The sequence below is a fragment of the Ambystoma mexicanum genome, chromosome 8 (genome assembly GCF_040938575.1).
Source record: "Ambystoma mexicanum isolate Mex_15411 chromosome 8, UKY_AmexF1_1, whole genome shotgun sequence".
Lineage (NCBI taxonomy): Eukaryota > Metazoa > Chordata > Amphibia > Caudata > Ambystomatidae > Ambystoma > Ambystoma mexicanum.
In genome coordinates, this window is record NC_090929.1 from 1,600,398,125 (window position 1) to 1,600,422,536 (window position 24,412).

Below are 24,412 nucleotides of genomic sequence, written 5' to 3' on the forward strand. Positions count from 1 at the left end.
CCCCATTTTCTACACAGGAAGTGAATACCATTAGACAAACAATTCCAGATATCGTGTATTCTTCAGCAAGTGTGCGCTCCAAGTATTGCTACGTGTGTTCTTCAGCATGTGTATTTTTCAGCGCATGTGTTCTTCAGCGCGTGTGCGCGTCAAGTATTGCTACGTGTGTTCTTCAGCGCATGTGTTCTTCAACGCATGTGCTCATCAAGTAGTGTTGCATGCATTCTTCAGCATGTGTGTTCTTCAGTGCGTGTGCACATCAAGTATTTCTATGTGTGGTCTTAAGCGCGTGTGTTCTACAACACATGTGCACGATAAACGTTGCTACGTGTTTTAGTCAAGTGTGTGCGCGTTCTACAAATCCACGTACTTTCTTCAGCGTGCATGTGCGGAACTGTTTGCTGCATGTTTTCTATCGCAGTTACACGCGTTCTACAAATCCACGTACTTTCTTCAGCGCGCATGTGCGGATCTGTTTGCTGCATATTTTCTATCGTGGTTGGGCGCGTTCTTCATAAAACAACGTACTTTATCATCGCGGGTGCGTGTTTTTAACTCAAGAATAAAGAATGAAGAACAGCATTCAATTATGCCTATCATTACTGGAACTATATACAGTTTAAATGGCAAAGGTCAAGGATCATAAGGATTGCTTAATATAAAGGAGTTTCTATTAATTTCAGTTGTTGTACAACTTCCACAGTGTTATCAAATCTTTTGGGATCTGTTTGATGAGAAAGTGGCGGGAGAATTACCACCCCATAGGCCCTTTGATTGTAAAATTGAGTTAGAGCTAGAAGCAATTTTGCCAAGTATATGCTCTTACAAAGAAAGAAAATGAATATTTAAAAGAATATTTAACTGAAAACTTGGCTAAAGGTTTTATCCGTCATTCTAAGTCACCTGCACCCTCTCCTCTATTTTTTGTACCAAAACCAGATGGAACCCTCCGAACTTGCATAGATTATCGAGCAGTCAACAGAGTCACAGTTAAAAACCGGTATCCTCTTCCTCTCATCTCAGAAATGCTAAATCAAATTCAAGGAGCCACTATTTTTTCTAAATTAGATCTGTGGGGAGCTTACCATCTAGTGCGTGTACAAGGATGAGATGAATGGAAGACAGCGTTTAAGACCAGGTTTGGGCTATACGAATATCAAGTGATGCCATTCGGTTTATGCAATGCTCCAGCGGCTTTCCAATTTTTTATTGACAAAGTTTTTAGATAATTTTTTGGATGTCTTTGTTGTTGTGTATATAGATGACATTTTGGTTTTCTCTTCAGACTTGGATCAGCATCAGAGACATGTTGGTCTGGTTTTGCAAAAATTGCGCGAAAACCGTTTGTTCGCCAAGTTAGAAAAAAGCCAATTTCATACAGATTCCGTGGAATTCTTGGGTTTTATAGTTTCGCCTAAGGGTTTGGAAATGAATCCAAAGAAGGTACAAGCAGTTCAAGAGTGGCCTACCCCAACAAGGGTTAAAGAAATACAGAGCTTTTTAGGGTTTGCAAATTTCTATAGGAGATTTATAGAAGCATTTTCTTGGCTTGTTGCTCATATAACAAGACTGCTGAAAAAAGGAGTTACATTTGAATGGGACCTTGAAGCAGAAAAAGCTTTTCAAGAATTAAAGAAAAAGGTTTACTACCAGCCCAAATTTAATACATCATGATCTTTCTAAACCTATCTTTGTGGAGGCAGGTGCTTCAAATCTAGCAATGGGAGCGGTGCTTTCACAGAGACATGAAACTACAGGTCAGTTACATCCAGTAGCTTTTTCTCAAGAAGATTTTCTGCGGCGGGAGTGAATTATACAATTTCAGATCATGAGCTGCTTGCTATAAAGTCCGCTTTTGAAGAATGGAGACATTTTCTTAAAGGGGAAAGACACACAGTAACTGTACTTACTGATCATCGAAATTTGTTGTTTTTGAAATCTGCAAAAACGTTCTCTCTGCGACAACTTTGTTGGTCCTTATTCTTTGCACACTATGATTTTGTTGTGACCTTCAACCCATGGAGTTTTAACAGAAAAGCAGATGACTTATCTCGTCAATTTCCTGGAAGTGAGGTGAGAGAGGTTCAGGAGCCAGAACCTCTTATTGCTCCATAATGTTTTCTGTTAGCTGGAGTTTTTAAAGGCATGGATGTGTTGAATGAGGTTCGCCAGTCAATGTCCTTGCAGAAGATGGAGGAGTGGGTGAAATTGGATCCAGCAAGGAGCTTAAAAGAGGGTCTACCATTTTTTGATGACGAGCTTTATTTGCCCACAGAAGAGTTAAGAGAAAAGGTTTTGAAGAACTGCCATGAATCGATCTTGTCTGGACATCCAGGTTTTAGAAAAACACTGGAGTTCGAAGACATTTTTGGTCGGAGAAGATTCGTCAAGATATGTTGAACTTCGTCAAGACGTGTGCAGTTTGCGCACAGGCAAAACATCAAGTTGGAAAGCTGCATGGTTTATTGGAGCCGTTACCTGTTCCTCCTCATCCTTGGCACACTATTTCCATGGATTTCATCTGTGATCTTCCTCTGGATAAGGGTTGTGCAACTATTCTAGTTGTGGTGGATCTTCTTACTAAGGAAGCAAATTTCTTACCGATAGAGGGAGAGGTTACTGCGGAAAAACTGGCTCATAGTTTCTTGCAAGGAGTCGTTAGGCTGCATGGACTTCCTAGTCAAGTTATCTCTGACAGGGGCTCTCAATTTATCTCAAAATTTTGCAGGGCCTTCTCTAAGAAACTTGGGGTAGAGGTTAGTTTAACTTCTGGGTATCATCCAGAGGCTAATGGACAAGTAGAGAAAGTTAACCAGGAATTGGAGAAATGTTTAAGGTGTTATCTACAAGCTGGTAAAGGAATGGGTTGATTTGGTGTGGTTGGCTGAGTTTTCACACAACAATTGTGATAAGGATGCCACGTCTATGTCTCCTTTCTATTTGGGTTGTGGGTTTCATCCTCGTGTTTTGAGTTTTGAGGTGTTGGAAGATTCAGGGAGTCCTGGAGTGCAAGAACGTTTGTTGGTGATGAAGAATAATTTAGAAAGAGCAAAAAAGGTGCTGGGGAAGACAAGTTGAGATATAAAAGGTGTGTGGATTTGAGAAGAAAAGCCAGTCCTAAGTATGAAATAGTAGACTTAGTTTGGCTTTCTACCCGGCATTTAAGAATTAAGGGGAAGAATACATTTAGTCCTTGATTTGTAGGCCCTTTTGAGGTTGAGAAAATCATTAATCCTGTGGCAGTGTGGCTGAAGTTACCTAAGCATTTGAGAGTACATCCCACTTTCCATGTTAGTCTCTTGAAACCAGTTATTCCAGACGCCAGATTTAGAACACCTCCTCCTCCTGTGATTATGGAGGATTCATCTGAGGAGTTTGTGGTTAAAAAGATCTTGGATTCCAGGAAAGTGAGGGGGAAGTTGCAATATTTGGTTGACTGGGGGATATGGGCCCGAGGAAAGTACTTGCGAAAATTCATCTTACGTACATGCTCCTAGGTTAGTTGCTAAGTTTCATGCTAACAATCCACATAAATTAGGCCCAGGGACTGGACATAAAGAGGGGGCTACTGTCAGGTTTCCTTTATTAATTCCCCTTTATTTGAGGACTGTAGATTAGTCTGGTGTGAGTTGGGAGTTTTCTACTTTGGTTGGTTTGGCCTTAGCTTCTTAATACAGAATCCTGGTTCTGGCCCAAGGCAAGACGGAGCTTCTCAATAGAAGCTATGATTGACTAGAGAGCACAGCAGGACTACAATGGACATTCTAAACTGTCACTCTCTGCCTTTCATTGTCGTAGCCCCAGCTGAGAGGACGTGTATTGTAGCTGCTCCTGCTGAAGTCTTGGGCCTTGTGGATTTGAACTTTCAGGTCCTTAGCAGTTGAGCAGCTACTCTTTTAGGGGTTTCAGAAGAAGTATCTAGATGATCAGGAGAATTCTCTGAAGATTGGAAATCCTAAAGTTCTTTTGAAAACCATACTTAAGATAAGTAACTTTCTGTTGGATATTTAAATCTGTTGCTCAGAATTTCTTTGAGTCATTTTTAAAAGAGTAAAATTGAGTTTTGAACAATTAATTCACACTGTTTTAAAGAGTGCATGAATTTTGGCTTTCATGTGATAGTACTCACGAGGTTTGATTTGTTGCGCTAAGTACTTAGCACGTGAGACGTTTTTTTTCCTCGCGTTCGATTGGACTTCTACGTGTGCAAGAACTATTCTACTGGTGCGTGTGGATTTACTGTTACGTGTACTCTTCAGCGCACATGTGCGTCAAATATTGCTATGTGTATTCTTCAGCGCGTGTGCGCGTCAAGTATTGCTACGTGTGTTCTTAAGCGCGTGTGTTCTACAACACATGTGCACGATAAACGTTGCTACGTGTTTTAGTCAAGTGTGTTGTTCAGCGCGTGTGCACGATAAACGTTGCTATGTGTTTTAGTCAAGTGTGCACGCGTTCTACAAATCCACGTACTTTCTTCAGCGTGCGTGTGCGGAACTGTTTGCTGCGTGTTTTCTATAGCGGTTGCCCGTGTTCTACAAATCCACGTACTTTCTTCAGCATGCGTGTGCGGATCTGTTTGCTGCTTGTTTTCTATTGTGGTTGTGCACGTTCTTCATACAAACAACGTACTCTATCATCGCGTGTGCGTGGTTTTAACTCAAGAGTAAAGAATGAAGAACAGCATTCATTTAAGCCTATCATTACTGGAACTATATACAATTTAAATGGCAAAGGTCAAGGCTCATAGGGATTGCTTAATATAAAGAAATAAAATCAAGATATTTGTTAATTTCAAGAGACTCAAGAAAGAGGTAGAAAAATTTTCAGCAATTTCTTCAGTCTTCTCAGAGATATTTTAGGAGAAGAACCAGGTTCAGCATCAGCTAGACTTGACGTCGCCAACTTGGTGTTTTTTCTGTTATCCACTTCCCCCTTTCCCTTTGGTGTGTAGTAAACAGAGCTGAGTTATATCTAGTTCTGAGAATTATACTTCAGGGGGATTGTCGGGGGTTCAGCAGCTTCCGCGGACACAGGAATACTCTCAGCCTGACAACTACCTGCTGATTTATGGAAACAGATTAGAACTCTAGATGATCAGGCTAGACTGGGTGACACATGGGTTAACTTGGTACGGATAGATGGAGAAAGGAACTCTGGTGAGAAACCGCAACAGGTGATATTGACGTTGCCAGACAGAATAGTAACTAAATTGAAAAATTTGATTCCAGAAAGAAGAATTTTTGGGACAAGCTTACAGCTTGCATCCAAGGGAAATCTGAAGGTGCTACTGAATTATTTAATCGATTTCAGCAAGTATTTTCAGACTTCAGTGGTCAAGACTTAAGTACAGAGTCAGGAAAAAGGCTGTTTGTAGACAAGTTTGTGCGCAGATTGTTGCCTGAAATCCACTCACAAATTATGACTTCTGAGAGCGCTTGGCAAGCAAAATCACACTCTGAAGTATTGCATATGGCCAGTATTATGAAAATAGAGTTAATTCAGAGAAAGAAAGAGTGGAGAAAAAGAAGGGAGACTTGAAAAAGAAAGTATTGTTGCAGTAAATAGTAAGAGGAACCAGAGGAGGGAATACACAGTTTAGAGGTCAATTTGCACCACGGAGTAATGCGCAACTGGGTCCTGTACACATGAACCAATGTGCATATTGTAGACAGGAAGGTCATTGGTGAGCACAATGCCCGATCCTTCAGCAGAAATCGAATAGCACATTTGGTGCCATGGGTAGATGATCCAGGGGCCGTCCTGGGATAGGGCATCCTGGTAGAAGTAAGTTCACTCAGAATCAACAGTCATCTTCACAGGATATTCAGCAACATAGTGTTACTAGTGGCAACATTTTTGATAATCCTTCGACTGTTTACTTTTCTGAGGAGCTCGCATTTGATGACATATTTTATTTATTTGGATTTATAAAGCGCCATCGGCCCGTGGGCATTGTGGCGCTGTTGTATGGATACATGCTTGTGGTACAGTTTATATTTACATTTTTAAAAAATGTACATTGTATTACATTCATCAGCATACAATCAATTCGGAGGGTGTTGGCCAAAACCGCTAATAGTAGTTACATAGGTGGTTTAGTCTACAATATACAGTATAGCATGGGTGCTAGGTTGGTGCATTCTCCTAGGACCAGAGTGGTATAGACAGGTCTTGAGGTAGGGTGTGGCATCCTAATATCATTATTGGAAGAGATGAGTTTTGAGAGCTTTGCGGAAGGAGGAGATTGAGGGTTCTTTTCTGAGAGCTGGTGGTAGTGTGTTCCAGTTCTTAGCGGCTAGTACTGTGAAACTGGACCCCACCAGCTTTTAGTCTTCTTAACATACTGTTCCATAAGGACAGCCCGAAGCAGAGTCTGGAACCAGTACCTATTCCCGTTGATCAGAAAGGGCCCTACGTTGAGATGCAGGTGGGGAATAGGAAGCATCTATTTTTGATAGATACAGGAGCGCAGAAGTTTCCATTGATCATTCACAGGTTCCGGATATTCCTCTGTTAGGGCAGAACAACGTTTCTGTAGGGTTTTCTGGTATGCCAGTGGTTAGTCCGGTTCCTCAGCCGGTATCAATTGCACTGGGGACATTTACTGATTCGTGTCAGTTTCTTTGGACGACAGATTGTTACGAAAATTTGTTGGGGTTAAATTTGTGGAAAGAGTTGAATGCTGTAATTTACTGTTCTCCGGGTGGAGTGCATTTAACGATTTCGCCTCAACAAACTTCTGTTTCACAGTTTTTGTCTAGACCTTTACCATCTGAATTAGATAAAGTTCCGACATGTCTATGGGCAGTTAATGACAATGACGTTGGCATTTTGCAAATTGAACTAGTTAAAATAGTGTTGAAACCAGGGGTTAAACTACCATGTATTCCGCAATATAAGATTTCGGTTGAAAGTGAGCAGGCTTTGAAGAGTATTGTCTCTGATTTTGTACACATTGGTGTGATTAAGGAAATTGCAGGGAGTGTGGGTAATAGTCCGATTTTAACTGTGTATAAGAAAGGGGATAATGTGAGTCCTTTTCATTTTATTATTGATTTGCACGCTATTAATAAGATTGTTTGCCCACAGTTTCTGATTCTACCTGATGTGACTACAATATTGACAATGATTCCAGCTTCAGCTACTCATTTTAGTGTTGTGGATTTAAAGAACGCCTTCTTTAGGATTCCTGTACATGTTGACAGTAGATATTTGTTGTTAGCGTTCACCTTAGGGGGGCGATCATTTACATTTACTCTTGTGCCACAAGGGTACACTGAGAGTCCAAATATTTATAGTAGAGCATTGAAGGAACAGCTTGATACGCTTGAATTGCCTTCCACCTGCACGTTATTGCCGTATGTCAACGATCTTCTTCTAGCTGCAGATTCTGGAGTCGCTTGCAAGGAGGGCACCGTGTTGCTGCTTATTCATTATGCAGAACATGGGCATAAGGCTTCATTAAAAAAGTTTCAATATTGTCGACAGGAGGTCGCCTATCTAGGCTATCCCCGTCAAAGGAGGGGAGAGGACTGACACCTGAACGGATACAAAGCATCTCTAGCATGTCTGTCCCAAATACACAGAAAGAGGTCGGAGCCTTGATAGGCATGGCTTCATACTGTGGACAGTTGATGCCTAACTTTTAATTAATGATAAAACCTATGTTGGCATTGACAAAGAAGGGCATTTCTTTGCCTTTACCGTGGAAGATGGATTGCCAGAAAGCTTTTGATCTGCTCAAGACTGCGTTGTGTTCAGCACCGGTTTTGGGCACACCAAATTACAAAAAGGCCTTCATACTGTATGTGCATGAATGTGATGGATGCGCTTTGGCTGTGTTGACATAGGAACATGGGGGAAAAAATAGACTAGGTGGTTATTTTTCCTCCACGCTTCTCCTTGTTCCATACACTTTGCTGAGATGTTTGAGAGCTGTTGCTGCTGTCTGTTGTCTGTCAAACAAAGTGAGGGTATGATTCTGGGTCACTCCTTAACCGTGATGGTACTTCACTATGTAGACATTCTATTAAACAGAACGCAGATGCAACATCTCACATCAGCACGACTAACAAGATACGAGCTGATTCTATTTGCACCGCATATCCAAATTAAGAGATGTTGCTCATTAAATCCGGCCGAACTATTGCCTCTTCCGCAAGAAATTTCTTGCAGTGACAAGATGTCACATGACTGCCTCAAACCAAAGACCAAGAAACTAAAGGCAGAATTGATTTAAATGATACACCCATAAAGAAACCACAAGGGGAGCTGTTTTGCGAGGGCTCGTGCTTCAAACCTCTGGATGGTACATCCACTGCTGCTTATGCAATGACCACTTTAAGCACGATAGTGGAAACCAAAGGAATTCTGCATAACTCTGCGGAGGCCGCAGAGATTATTGCTTTGACCAGAGCTTGTGAACTTTCTGAAGGGCTTAGCGTGAATATATTTACGGACAGTCAGTATGCATTTGGGGTGGTTCACAACTTTGGTCGATTATGGGCAGAGATAAGGTTTCTTTACCTCGCATGGAACTAATATATAGCATGGTACTCTAATAGCTCGCTACTTTCAGCACTTGCGCTTCCTACTCAGTTGGCAATTATGAACTGCGCAGCACACCGGAAAGTAACAGACGATGTGGGAAAAGGAAACACTTTTGCTGACACAATAGCCAAACAGACTGCTATTGATTTACATTCTAAAATGTATGTACTGGACCCTATAAAATGGGTCACTAACACTTGTTTGATAGATGAAGGGATTGGTTGCATACAAGAAATTCAGGCTGACACTACTCCAGATGAAATTAAACAGTGGGCTGAGGGTCCAGCAAGTTTAAACGATGAGGGTTGTTGGGTAGATACTGACAAAATAAAATGGATACTGCCCAATGCTTATGTAACCACTATGGTGACAATGGCTCATGATCCAACTCATATATGTGCCAAAAAGATTTGTAAATTGTTAGAACCTGTCTGGGTTAATGTAAATATTCCAAAGACTGCTGAGAGTTTTGTCCAAATTTGCATGGTATGTCTACAGCATCATTTTGGCAAAGAAACACCGACACCAAGGGGTAGCTTTGGTCCCCCTTCTATGCCTTTTGAGGTCAGACATATTCATCGAAATGGAGTATTGTCAGAATGATAAATATGTTTCGTAGTCCTCTGTGCCTTTAGTAAATGTGTCAAATCTTTCCTCTAAGAGATGCCACAGCAATGTCAACGACGAAAGTCATGCTTAAGGAATATTTTCCTAGGTTTGGTTTGCTGAGAGTCATATGGTCTGATAATGGTCCGCATTTTATCCTACAAGTATGCGCGGGATTACAGACAGATAAACGGTTCCATTCAGGCATGCACGCTCATAGTTCCAGACTTGTAGAACACCATAACGGCATAATAAAGAATAAGATAGCAAAAGTCTGTGCACATAGTAACCTGAAACGGCCAGATGCTTTACCGATAGCCTTGTTATCTATGCAGACAACTGCACAATCAACTACAGGGCTCTCGCCTTATCAAATAATCATGGGGAGACCAGCCAATATGTGGAGGATCCCAAAGCCCAAATTATTGAAAGATGTCGAAAATGTTCTTCTTTCTGACTATTGTGACCAGTTAACTCAGAACTTGTATTTGATTCATCAGCAGGTGCGAGAAGCCCTCCCAGTAAAATACGCGGGCCCAGGTCGTCGACTTCGACCTGGTGATTGAGTGCTTGTGAAGGCATTCAAGAGAGCCTCTTGTCTCGCACCTCGCTGGCCACACAGACTGCCATCCGAGTGACTGACAAAAAGAACTGGATCCACGCGACACACGTGAAGAGGATTCCTTTTCCTTTGGCCTATGACAGAGGCAAGGAGATGGGAACTGTTGACCTTGGTGCTCACAACAAACCTGTTCTAACCGACACCGAGGGTGTCCCGGAAACCCTTCCTGAGTCTGCGGGGCCTGGGGATATTGATGCTTTGTTAACAGAAACCCTTCCTGAGCCTGTGGGGCCTGGGGAGATTGAGGCTCCTTCTGCCAGATCTTCTTCACCATCGAGCAATCTTGCTTCTGCTCCTACATTGTCTTCATTTCCTTCAGGAATCGTTGACACTCTGTTTGCAGATCACACCGTATCTGGAGTCATGAGGTACGATCTGCGACCGAGAAACCAAACTTCCAGCACAGCATTCGATGTATCTACAAGAGACCATCGTTGAGCCACTCCATCATCACTCTTCTGCTGAAAATGAATAAGAGGTGTGGACCGGCAAAGTTACCTTCAATCAAGATAGGCCACATGGTCAGGGGCCACCGTCATATGAACTAAAACAGCCCAACAGAGAGGCTCCTTAATGGACTCTGAGAAACAATTCCCATTTTTTTTTATCGCTTGTGCAAAGATGAATATTGGTCACTCCTCTTATGAATCTACCCATCTAGGGTCATGGTCCCTGAGGGCCAAATGTTTGTTTGTTGCAGTATTAGTGTGTTTAGTCACCGTATTTTCATTTGGGCTTTGGTACCTTAAAGAAGTGCATCCGCTTGATAATTTGTTACCAACTGCAAGTATCTCCACTGTGTCTCCACCCTTTGTGCATCTGCACACTCTTCCTCCTCGAGACTTCCAACATAGAGAGGGATACCATAATAACACTCTCTTAATGATTATGAACGCTACCCATGCGATACTGAATAAAACAAATTGCTGGGTGTGTTCACACCTGCCACAACATGGGGAAAAGGGACTGGGGTGGTATATTCATCCTCTTCCTTTAACCACTGTCTGCTATGCCCACTTAGAGCACTTTCTTTGGTCGTTGGAATGATAGTATTACTGGGAATTTTGATAGGACTAATCATAATGAATTTGAAAAGCGGGTCTTAACACTTTTAGGATGTTCTCTCTTTGCGAATAGGAGCAAGCTCAATGCTGCTTCTATTAGGCCTTCTGATAGACTTTTCAGACCTTTTCAATCATTGATCTCCTTCAAAATGTCACCAGTAGGCAACTGGAATGCCATGCCTTCTTCTTATGCTATCAACCATAGTCCAGAAACTGACCCATTCTGCATACAGAGAGAGGGTTCCCAGCCAATGGGTACATTCAAGGGTTGTACTAGCATTGCAAATTTAACTAGTGAGGATAGACCCTTGTATGTAGGAGATCCTGTTTATTTTGTTTGTGGCAATGAGGCCTACGCATGGTAACCTAGAGATTGTCAGGATACTTGTTACTTGGGTATATTATTGCCAGGAGTATATGTTGCTACCACCTTTGAAGTTTCTACAGCTCGTCCAAGGCGGGATGAGAATGGTGATACACTTTCACAAGTCTTGGGTGACGTAGCAAAATCTTTCATGCCATTCTTGGGTCAAATAATGAATTCTGAGTAGGGCTGTACCGAATAGCATATTTAGTATTCGGCCGGATACCGAATAGTTTGTCAACTATTCGGCCGGAGCCGAATAGTGAGCCGAATAGTTTTTTTTTTAGGCCCCCCTATGCAATACAATCTCGGGCCACCGGCTTTGGCCCGGTGGCCCGACAAACACAACATTATTGCAGTGAGGCCGCGGGGGTTCCCTGTGGCCCCGCGGCCTCACCGTGGTGAGGGAGCATGGGGGACACATTAGAAATGGAGGCCGCCGGGGTCGGCAAAGTGCCCCGGCGGCCTCATAACTCTGGGGGGGCCGCGGCCCCCCTATGCAATACAATCTCGGGCCACCGGCTTTGGCCCGGTGGCCCGACAAACACAACATTATTGCGGTGAGGCCGCGGGGGTTCCCTGAGGCCCCGCGGCCTCACCGTGGTGAGGGGGATGGGGGGGCACATTGGAAATCGAGGCCGCCGGGGTCGGCAAAGTGCCCCGGCGGCCTCATGAGTCTGGGGGGCCGCTCCTGTAGGAGCGGCCCCCCAATGCAAAATAAATGTCGGGCCACCGGCTTTGCACCGGTGGCCCGACCAGCATACCTGCTGGTACTACGGTGAGACCGCGGGGGTGCAGGGCACCCCCGCGGCCTCAGCGTGGTGAGGGGGATGGGGGGGCACATTGGAAATCGAGGCCGCCGGGGTCGGCAAAGTGCCCCGGCGGCCTCATGAGTCTGGGGGGGCCGCTCCTGTAGGAGCGGCCCCCCAATGCAAAATAAACGTCGGGCCACCGGCTTTGCACCGGTGGCCCGACAAACACAACATTATAGCGGTGAGGCCGCGGGGGTTCCCTGAGGCCCCGTGGCCTCACCGTGGTGAAGGGGATGGGGGGGCACATTGGAAATCGAGGCCGCCGGGGTCGGCAAAGTGCCCCGGCGGCCTCATGAGTCTGGGGGGGCCGCTCATGTAGGAGCGGCCCCCCAATGCAAAATAAACGTCGGGCCACCGGCTTTGCACCGGTGGCCCGACAAACACAACATTATAGCGGTGAGGCCGCGGGGGTTCCCTGAGGCCCCGCGGCCTCACCGTGGTGAGGGGGATGGGGGGGCACATTGGAAATCGAGGCCGCCGGTGTCGGCAAAGTGCCCCGGCGGCCTCATGAGTCTGGGGGGGCCGCTCCTGTAGGAGCGGCCCCCCAATGCAAAATAAATGTCGGGCCACCGGCTTTGCACCGGTGGCCCGACCAGCATACCTGCTGGTACTGCGGTGAGACCACGGGGGTGCAGGGCACCCCCGCGGCCTCAGCGTGGTGAGGGGGATGGGGGGGCACATTGGAAATCGAGGCCGCCGGGGTCGGCAAAGTGCCCCGGCGGCCTCATGAGTCTGGGGGGGCCGCTCCTGTAGGAGCGGCCCCCCAATGCAAAATAAACGTCGGGCCACCGGCTTTGCACCGGTGGCCCGACAAACACAACATTATAGCGGTGAGGCCGCGGGGGTTCCCTGAGGCCCCGCGGCCTCACCGTGGTGAGGGGGATGGGGGGCACATTGGAAATCGAGGCCGCCGGGGTCGGCAAAGTGCCCCGGCGGCCTCATGAGTCTGGGGGGCCCGCTCATGTAGGAGCGGCCCCCCAATGCAAAATAAACGTCGGGCCACCGGCTTTGCACCGGTGGCCCGACCAGCATACATGCAATTACTGCGGTGAGAGCGCGGGGGTGCAGGGCACCCCCGCGGCCTCACCGTGATGAGGGGGTAAGGGGGAGGTCACTTACCTGGTGATTTCTCTGGGTCCGGGCATCTGCTGGAATCCGTCTGTTGGCATAGGAAGCGAGGGAAGGGAAGAACTGTTCGCTTCCCTCGCTTCCTATTTCAACACGTTAGGCTGGTTCCTCTGTGGTCAGACTGCAGAAGCCAATAGGCAAACAGCTTGTTTGGCTTCTGCAGCCTGAACACTGTCAAACATTCTATGATTGGCTGTCATCTCCCAAACAGGGAGAGGGCAGCTAATCATAGAAAGTGGACTTCGGCTTCGAGTCCCTAAACAGAAACTATTCTGCCGAAGCCGGATAGCTGTATTTCAGCCGAACTTCGGCAGTATATGGACTCGAAGCCGAAGTTCGGTACAGCCCTAATTCTGAGGATATCAGAAGACTAACAAGGGTACTGGAAAAATAGGACCACCGATATTTTGTACAACATGACGCTAGAACAAAAGGCAATTAGTTTAGTAGTCCTCCAAAATAGAATGGTGTTAGACATCATTCTAGCTGAGCATGGTGGGGTATGCAAAATTGTGGGATCTGCATGTTGTGTTTTTGTACCCGACTCCTCCCCTACCATATTCAAGGCAATTCAAAATCTACATACCTTGAGTACTGAGGTGCATGTCCCAGAGGGAAACTGGAATTTTAGTACTTGGTTCTGGGACTTGTTGCGATCTGTAAGTGACTTCAATCCAGCAATCCAACTAAGTCAATGCTTAGGATGGGATGCCCAATGGAAGCCCTTATTTATATATTTTTATGTCAAAGTTATTTAAATCTGGATGATGAACCCTTGTATAACGCCCCTCTCTTTGAATCCCCCTGACCTCACTGAGCCAAGAAGTAGGTTTGTTTTGCAAATTAAAAGATTTATTTGAAGAATTAAACAATATATATGTCACACTTTTATGAATAAAATAATATTTGAATAGCACACTTATGAATATGGACGGTAATAAACAAGGGGAATATTACAAAATTGACAATCTCTTTAATCACTTAGGAGTATGAATATGAAGGATACTGTAGCAGAGAATATTTTATATGATTCAAGGAATTGCAGTAATGGGAAAGAATGCAACACAGAAATAGACTTAATATGATTTCAATCAAAAGATAATATGGTCACTTTTTCCCCTGCGACTACTCATCCCCCCCTATGCAATATGAAGAGATGGAAATGAGGGCACAGAGGTTTCAGGTATACAATCAATAATGCAGTTCAATTTCAGTTACCCCAGCAAGCTTAGAGAAACAGGTATGATTTTAAAACAGGCAAAAATACTTTTGAATGTGATTGCAGTGAAAGTGAAAATATGCTAAATTGATTTTGATTCACTAAAAGAGATTCAGAATGAGTGGTAGTTACTTGAGATTGGTTCAGGTCAACACTAGCAATGATTCATGAATGAAAACGAATTTCAGCAATTGAGAACAAGGAGCAGCTGTAACGCTCAGCTGATTCCCGTAGAGGCGCCGGTCTTGACTGGGCGTATACCGTATCTTCAAAGGTGATGTGTAACACACGGCTGGCTCTTTGGGCTGGACCTCTGTGCACTGTATGTCTGACTCGAAGGGTAGGATGTCTGCAGATAGAAAATATGGGATTAAGGAACTGGGTTATTGAATGTCTCTCTCTTCTTCCCTTTCTCTTCTCCTGTAGAACCCCAAAGGTTAACGCTCTCACCTTAGGTAAGTGAACGCCGTGCTCTCCATCTGCCTCGAGGCAGGGTGCTGTAACCAGTTTCTTCACTGGATAAGGGGTGCAGGCCTCTTGACTTCAGAGGACTGCTGTCCGTCGTTTACTGCACGAACGGTAAGTTTCGAGTAATTCTAATGTCTTTAAAGTCTTTAGTAATGATGTTTCTTGTTTTGCAGGGTTCCGGCGATGGCGGATGACGGGCTGAAGTGAGTTGAAGATGGAGCCCGTGTGATGAATAGAAGCGCCTGGAAGCACGTAAGTAAGCGCTTGTTGCCTGCTTCACGATGCGCTCTAACTGTCTTTTTATTTTGCAGGTACAAGTTCGGAGCGGCTGCAGGGTGCCGGAATACCCACTGGGTTAGATGTGGAAAGGAGTAATGGCACGTGAGTATTAAAGGTCCCCAATGTCTTTAAACGCACCTTGTTTTGTCTTTCAGATGCGGGATGCAGCGCCGAAGGCCTCCGGAGCGTGCAAAGAGTTGGTAAGCTTTTGTCTTTCAGATGCCGGAATGCAGTGTGAAGACCTCCGGAGCGCATGAAGAGTAGGTAAGCCTTTGTCTTTCAGATGCCGGAATGCAGCGCGAGGCGTTGGTGACAGCCGATGGACCAGGTAAGTGAAGAGCTGTCACTGAAGACCGTAATGCTAACCTGTTCTTTCTTGTCTTTATAGGTGTTGCTGAAGACTGGATTCAGGATGGTAAGCCTTTTTCCTTAGGCCCAGGATCAGATGCAGAAGACACGATGAGCGTTCTGCTGCAGAGGATGCAGAATAACGCAAAGCAAGATTCATCCATCGGGTGTGGTTTAAATAGCCTCCTGTAGTGCTTAGGTGTCTCCTTCCACAGCCACGCCTAGGTAAGAAAAGAGTTCCTGCTTTCCAGAAGAGTTCCATTGTTCTGAATCTAGGGAGTGGCTCCTGCCCCACCCAACAGGAAAAGTAGTTCCAAACAGAAGAGGATCAGAGGCTCAACTGGCAGGCAAGTAAGCAGCATGGTCTGCTGCAGGTAAGTCCACCCAAGCATTATGAGCCCGGCGCTTCCAGCGCTGGGACTGGGCATATTTATGAGCCTGGTACCACTGGCGCCAGGACTGGGTCCAAAAGGTCCCAATTGGGACTGGTTGGCACTCGGAACCTGGGTTATGGATCTGCTTCCAAGGGAGTTGGGAAAACCCTGACCTTTTGGAAGCAGAGATCATGACAGTACCCCCCCTCAAGGGGGTTTTGGCTTGTCAGGAAATGTTCGGTGAAATCTTTTGATTAGGCGAGGAGCGTGGACATATTCAGCAGGTTCCCAGGATCTCTCTTGGGGGCCGTAGCCTTTCCAGTCAATTAGGTAAAATAGTTTAGATTTGGAGATCTTGGAGTCCAGAATGCTTTTGACTTCAAACTCGAGTTCTCCATCAACTAGGATAGGTTTTGGAGATTTAGTTAGTCGGGTTTGAGGTTGCACGGGTTTTAATAGAGAGACGTGGAAGACCGGATGTATCTTCATGTGCGGGGGCAAGTCCAACTTGACCGCTACTGGGTTTACTATGGTAGTGATGGAATAGGGACCAAGGTATCTTGGGTTGAATGTGCGTGGCCCTTTTAGAGGTAGATATTTGGTGGATAACCAGACTTGATCCCCTACTTGATATTGAGGGGGTTCCTTCCGATGTTGATCTGCTCCTTTCTTGTATTGTTCTTTAGCCCTTTGAAGGTGAGAAACAGCTTCCTTAAAGGCTTGGGTGATTGTAGAATGCAGGTAGTCTACTGCTGGTGTTTCAAGATCTTGGAGGGGATCCAACTCCGAGGTTCGAGGGTGACTGCCGTACAAAAGAAAAAACAGGGTTTTCCCAGTTCCCGAATGGACAGAGTTATTGTAGGCATATTCGGCTATCCAAAGGATGTCTTTCCAAGTTTTTTCAGTTTGTTGCAGCATGCAGCGTAAATACTGTTCCAGAGTTTGATTGGTCCTCTCGGTTTGTCCGTCGGTCTGAGGGTGGTGACTGGTCGATAGTCTCACATCAATTTGAGCCGACCGACAGCAACTTCGCCAAAAATGAGAAATAAATTGACTACCTCGATCCGAAATTAGAACCGAAGGAAAACCGTGCAGTCGGACGATGTTTTCGAGAAATTCTCGGGCCAGAGTTGCTGCTGTTGGCAAGCCTTTGAGCGGAATGAAATGCGCCATCTTGGAGAATAAGTCCACGATTACTAGAATCGTATTGTATCCGGAGCATGGAGGTAGATCGGTGATGAAGTCCATAGAAAGCGTATGCCAAGGGCGAGGTGGGATGTCAATAGGGCGTAAGAGGCCTGCTGGTCTTTCCTTTTAACTCTTGTTTTGGGCGCATACTCCACAGGACATTATAAAGTCTCTGATATCTTTTTTCCAAGACGGCCACCAGAAGTAGCGCTTGATCTTTTCTGAGGTCTTGGCCATACCGGGATGTCCTTCCATTAAAGAATCGTGATAACAAGAGATTACTTTTTTCTGTAAATCTGTGCTGGGTAGGTATAATCGTTCTTGGAAATACAATAAGTTGTCCTTTACTGCAAAGTCTTTTCCCTACAGATGCCAATTCTGTATGTCTGCTGGAGTTACAAGTTGCCTGGCTTTATCCTTAACTTCCTCTATGGATTCTGTGGCGATTACACCCAGAATTCTTTGTTCGGGAATGATTGGTACAGGTTTAGGGTTGATCAAGTGTTCTTCCACTCCCATCCGAGAAAGGGCATCAGCTTTACCGTTCTTTGTACCAGGTCGATAGGTAATTATGACGTCAAACTCGGCAAGGAATAATGCCCAACGGAGTTGTCTAGAGGATTGGGCTTTTGCGGTTTTCAAATATTGCAGGTTTCGGTGATCCGTAATCACAGTAACAGTGTGTCGGCCCCCAGCAGATAATGCCGCCAAGCCTTAAAGGCAGACTTGATAGCCAGAAGTTCCTTGTCAGTAATCGTGTAATTGATTTCAGGAGGCGAGAATTTGCGGGACCAAAATGCCACGGGATGCAACTGATTGGTTACCGGGTCCTTTTGTGATAGAACTGCCCCCATGGCAAGGCTTGAAGCATCAGTTTCCACGATGTAGGGGAGTTCGGGGCGAGGGTGTTTTAAGATTGGTGCAGAGATAAATTTAGTCTTCAAATCCTGGAAAGCTTGTTCCGCCTCGGTAGACCATTCAAAACGTTTGTTTTTCTTTAACAAGGCAGTGATGGGCTGGACTATTCGAGAGAATTCGGGGATAAACCTGCGGTAAAAGTTAGCGAAGCCTAACATGCTTTGCACACCTTTTACGGAGGATGGTGATGGCCATTTGAGAACTGCATCGACCTTCTTTGAATCCATACGCACTCCGCCAGGTGATAATATGAATCCCAAGAATTCAACTTCAGTCACGTTGAAAACACATTTTTCCAACTTAGCGAAAAGTTTGTGTTGACGCAATCTTTCGAGGACCATTTTCACGTGTTTCCGATGTTCAGATTCCGATGAAGAATAAACGAGGATGTCCTCAATGTAAACAACAACACACACATCTATGAGCTCTCTGAGGACATCGTTCATAAAATATTGAAAGGCGGCCGGGGCATTGCAACGTCCGAAGGGCAAGACCTGATATTCAAATAGCCCATACTTGGTGCGGAAGGCCGTCTTCCATTCATCGCCCTCTTTTACTCGTACCAGGTGGTAAGCTCCTCTAAGATCCAGCTTTGTATATATGCATGCTTTTCTGACTTGGTCCAGGAGTTCAGGGATCAAAGGTAACGGATATCTATTCTTAACGGTGATCTGGTTCAGGGAGCGATAATCTATACAAGTTCTAAGGTCTCCTTCCTTTTTTGGAACGAAGAACAAAGCTGAAGAAGCAGGGGACTTGGAAGGACGAATAAACCCATTTGCCAGGTATTGATCCAGGTATTGTCGAAGGTGAAGGTTCTCAGGCTCGGTGAGGGCATAAATTCTACTACAAGGAGGAGTAGATCCAGGTATCAGGTCTATCTGGCAGTCATAAGACCTATGAGGAGGTAGAGAGTTAGCCTGATCCTTCCGGAAAACATCTTGGTATTCTAGGTATTCGGGAGGTAACTGGGGAGTCTCTGAAGATATTGCTGCCAGTGCAACACCAGGTGGAGGGTGACAAGTAGAGACACATTATGGAAACTGGACCGTTCTTGCTCGCCAATCGATCAGAGGATTGTGTTTCTCTAACCAAGGTATTCCTAGAATAATCTGAAACTGAAGGGCCTTGATCACATCGAACACGATCTTCTCATGGTGTCCATCTTGACTTACTAGCATCACCTCTTGAGTGGTATGCGTTACTGGCCCGGAGGCTATCTCCGTACCATCCACCGTAGTAATGACGTCCTTTACAGCCTTGGGACAAAGAGTTAGATTCATCCTCAAAACCATTTCATGATCCACATAATTGCCGATGGCACCGCTGTCGACGTAAGCTTCAATTGCATGTAATCGATCCGGATTATCAGGGCTAATGAGGACCATAGGTATCACGAAATGCGAGGTCACGGAACTGGTTTTCACGCTCGGCAAGAGGACCTCTATTCTTGTCGGGCGAGGTCGTTTCCCTGCTCAGAGTTTGTAACTTTGGTAACTGCAGCTCCTACTACCTTCTTGGCAGGTTTCACCGGACAGTCTCGAAGAAAGTGCCCTGAGTTTCCGCAATAGAGGCATAATTGCAACTGTTTTCTCCTTTCCCGCTCCTTTTGTGTTAGAGGACCTTTCAGACCCCCTATTTGCATGGGTTCCCCGGAGTCTACTCCTTTGGAAGGAGTTGGCGGTTTGGAAAATACTCGAGCATCAAACTTGGAACGATCGGCCTTCCTGTTCTGCAGTCTGTGATCTATTTGAACGACTAAGTCTATATAGTCCGAACAATCTTGTGGGGGATTCACTACTTGGGCTAACACATCTTTGAGCTCTCCACGTAGACCTCTATAAAACAGCGTAATCCTTTTGTCCTCAGGCCATTGAGTTTCCACTATCAGTCTGTTGAAAGACGCAATATAAGCCAAAAGGTCTTGATTACCTTGTCGCAACGAAAGAAGCTCATTGTCCAAGGCCTGCCCCTGTGAATGTCTTGCGAACAGTTTTTCCATACTGAGCTAAAAAGCTTGAAAATCATGGAGGACCGGATCATCTTGATTTACTAGAGGGATCGACCAGTCTGCCGCATTGCCACTAAGGTACGAAAGCACGAAAGCTACTTTAGCTTGATCAGTTGGAAAGGCTGCTGGCCGGCATAAGAAATGCAACCGGCACTGATTGATAAATACTGCAAACCTCTTTGGGTCACCAGAAAATCGTTCGGGCGGAGCCAGAGGTACATTCCCAGGTAGGTTGATCTGCACTGGATTCATAGAGGATGTAGAAGGAAGATTTCCCCCAGATGCGGGTAACGGGGTCTGTCCGGCTTGTGACTGTAGCAATTGTCTAGCGAGATCATCTGTTCGCTCCTTGGAAATAATCAGTTCCCTTCTTAGAGCGTTCGTTTCCTGACGGGCTGCATGGACTTCTGCCCTTAGTTCCCCAAGTAACTGGGCTAGCTGGTCGGTATCCGAGGTTTCCATAGCGCCTGGACGGGAGTTTTGTGGTAGTCTTTGCGTTCTGTAACGCTCACCTGATTCCCGTAGAGGCGACGGTCTTGACTGGGCATATACCGTATCTTCAAAGGTGATGTGTAACACACGGCTGGCTCTTTGGGCTGGACCTCTGTGCACTGTATGTCTGACTTGAAGGGTAGGATGTCTGCAGATAGAAAATATGGGATTAAGGAACTGGGTTATTGAATGTCTCTCTCTTCTTCCCTTTCTCTTCTCCTGTAGAACCCCAAAGGTTAACGCTCTCACCTTAGGTAAGTGAACGCCGTGCTCTCCATCTGCCTCGGGGCAGGGTGCTGTAACCAGTTTCTTCACTGGATAAGGGGTGCAGGCCTCTTGACTTCAGAGGACTGCTGTCCATCGTTTACTGCACGAACGGTAAGTTTCGAGTAATTCTAATGTCTTTAAAGTCTTTAGTAATGATGTTTCTTGTTTTGCAGGGTTCCGGCGATGGCGGATGACGGGCTGAAGTGAGTTGAAGATGGAGCCCGTGTGATGAATAGAAGCGCCTGGAAGCACGTAAGTAAGCGCTTGTTGCCTGCTTCATGATGCGCTCTAACTGTCTTTTTATTTTGCAGGTACAAGTTCGGAGCGGCTGCAGGGTGCCGGAATACCCACTGAGTTAGATGTGGAAAGGAGTAATGGCACGTGAGTATTAAAGTTCCCCAATGTCTTTAAACGCACCTTGTTTTGTCTTTCAGATGCGGGATGCAGCGCCGAAGGCCTCCGGAGCGTGCGAAGAGTTGGTAAGCTTTTGTCTTTCAGATGCCGGAATGCAGTGTGAAGACCTCCGGAGCGCACGAAGAGTAGGTAAGCCTTTGTCTTTCAGATCCCGGAATGCAGCGCGAGGCGTTGGTGACAGCCGATGGACCAGGTAAGTGAAGAGCTGTCACTGAAGACCGTAACGCTAACCTGTTCTTTCTTGTCTTTATAGGTGTTGCTGAAGACTGGATTCAGGATGGTAAGCCTTTTTCCTTAGGCCCAGGATCAGATGCAGAAGACACAATGAGCGTTCTGCTGCAGAGGATGCAGAATAACGCAAAGCAAGATTCATCCATCGGGTGTGGTTTAAATAGCCTCCTGTAGTGCTTAGGTGTCTCCTTCCACAGCCACGCCTAGGTAAGAAAAGAGTTCCTGCTTTCCAGAAGAGTTCCAGTGTTCTGAATCTAGGGAGTGGCTCCTGCCCCACCCAACAGGAAAAGTAGTTCCAAACAGAAGAGGATCAGAGGCTCAACTGGCAGGCAAGTAAGCAGCATGGTCTGCTGCAGGTAAGTCCACCCAAGCATTATGAGCCCGGCGCTTCCAGCGCTGGGACTGGGCATATTTATGAGCCTGGTGCCACTGGCGCCAGGACTGGGTCCAAAAGGTCCCAATTGGGACTGGTTGGCACTTGGGACCTGGGTTATGGATCTGCTTCCAAGGGAGTTGGGAAAACCCTAACCTTTTGGAAGCAGAGATCATGACAGCAGCTATTTTGACAGAAAATGAAATTGAGCCAAATTGCAATTCGCGGCATTTTGTCCGCATGCATAAATCGCAATTACGGAAATACTATAATGAATTGGAATGTCAGTGGGTTTGTTGGAAAGCTTAGGATCTTAGCTTTAAAATGACAATTAAATTTCGCTTCTAGGACGTGTGGTTCAAAAGTTACGGATGTTTTTGTGAAGGTAGATTTTGCAGAAATAAAATCAAGATTTCAGAAATGACAGATGCGCTTTAAAGTTTGGAAATCAACAGGATGGACACAAGATTCTATAATGCAGCTCTGGAAGGGTTAAAATGGTTGGAAGAGGATTGCTTTAAACTAAGAGATTGGTTATGGACAGTTCTAGACTAGATACTCACTCGTAGCTTTGGAATGGAATGGGCCTCGTCAAAGATCTGGTCAAAGATCTGGTCAAAGATCTGGTCAAGGGGTTTGGCTTCACTCTCGCCACCGGACAGGTCTCATGCCCTCTGGGTTCTGCATTCCACACTGCACGGCGGTCTGCAGCCTCTTGAACTGGATCTGACGGGTCTTGGAGTACAGCACTGCTTTCTGAGTCTGGACCTCGGTTCTAGCACAGGGTTCTTAGCTAGATGCAGACAGCTCAGCCCGGCTGTTCAATGTGAGAATCAGGTTCGGGCCTTGCTGCATCAAGGTTCTAGAGTTTGGGTTCTAGAGTTCTGGTCTCTGGATCTGGAGTCTGGAGTCTCTGCCTGGATATTGTCTGGATCTGGTCTGTCAGAGTGCTTCACAGGAATCAGTGAGTAGTGGAAAAAAGATGTGTCCCTTATCTGTCCTAAACAGTCTCTTTTTATGTGTTTCCAAAGTGGGTGGGTAGGCTGATTCACTATGCCCAACCCCCTAAGGATTTGATAAGTTAGAGGATTCTCTGTCCCCTGACTGGAGAAAAGATCAGCGTGTCAGAATGAGGCATGTTTATGGCTTAACTGAAATCCCTCCCCTTTGCTTTTACAGAGAAAATCAATTTTACCCAAAACACATATTTCCCAGATACACAAGTTGTTCATAATACATATAAACATCACAGATGAATTAAGGCATGTCTCTGTTCAAGTCCCATGTTCCTATGAGCTTTAGTTCCGAAATGACAACCTATTTGCGCTTTTGGTGAGTTTCCCAATATTGGTTCTGCACCAAATTTGATACATGCATGCAGCTCCTCTCTGGGCATATTAATGTAAATTCTTATGTTCATAGCAACAACACTGCAGCTGTGATATTAATAATTTCGGGGTTTGGTCTCAGAACATCACACAGTGTCCAGCTTAGTCTTAAATTGTGGGTGAATTTTTCATTTTAAGAATCCCAAAGTTTCATATTTCTGTCAGCTTGGTAAAATGTGTTATGCGCAATTTTATAAAACATATATTTGTAGGGCTACCTGAATCCACAATGTTTTGTCCCCACCCCCAGAGCTGGCTGACTCAGAGGGTCACATGTCTTGTTTCTCCCAGAGCAGTTGTTGACCAGTCACACCCAAATCAGCATATTCTATTCATCCCAAATCCCCCATTGTCTTGACTGAGAGCAACATGCCAGGGTGCCTTGGCTAGTTCCTGTTCACACCAGCTTGTCAATCTCTTATCCAAGGGCAGGGGAGGCTTCACTTGTCCAGGGAAAAGGTGTGAATGGTTCTCAGGGGATGCAAGCCTTTTGGAATTTTAACTGCATCAAGTTACTTTCTGATCAATTGTAACATGCTTCCTTGAGAAAAAATATAACATTTATAAACTTAAAATAAGCAACATATATTAAATCAAGTCTTTTTCCGCATTAAATCAATGTGTGGCACTCTATATGGCATTTTGATGGAATTCTCTTCTTTGGCATATTTAACTTCTGAAACACAGCTCTCCTGTCAGAATTATAAATCGCCAGCACCTGACAGAGGCGATACTACACCCATTTTGACAGCTGTCTTTCCATCAAATATCTTTAAAAGTGGATTTTGTTCTGATAACACATGATTCTTTCTGACATTGGATTTATGTGGATTCTTGCAGTATAATGATGTGGAACACCCAACAAGGAGGTTGGATCTTTTTAGGTGGTTTGTGAGCCATGATTTTAGCAAATTTGACACCAAATAAAAACATATTTTTGAGACAGCTCTGTATTCCTTGGCAGAGATTTTGCTCTGTGAGCAGCCAAAGGATGGGTTTTGGCAGTGGTTTCCGGTGCTTACCAAGCTAGGCAAAAGTGGATGGCAGACTATTTTTCAGGTTTGCACTGCGCATTTTCTGGTGATTTCTGGTGAGCAGGATGCTTTCCAGTGGCCATTATGATGTTTCTGCTGCCAGCAATGCCTAGTGATGTTGCAGGACTTGGATGAGTGGGTTGAGACATCCCACAGATCATGGGGTTGGAAGATCTTTGCAGTCTTAATGGTGATTTTTGGTATTCTCCTGTTCTGTTGTTGTTGTGTACAATGTCTCCCTGTCATATGTTCCAAGATG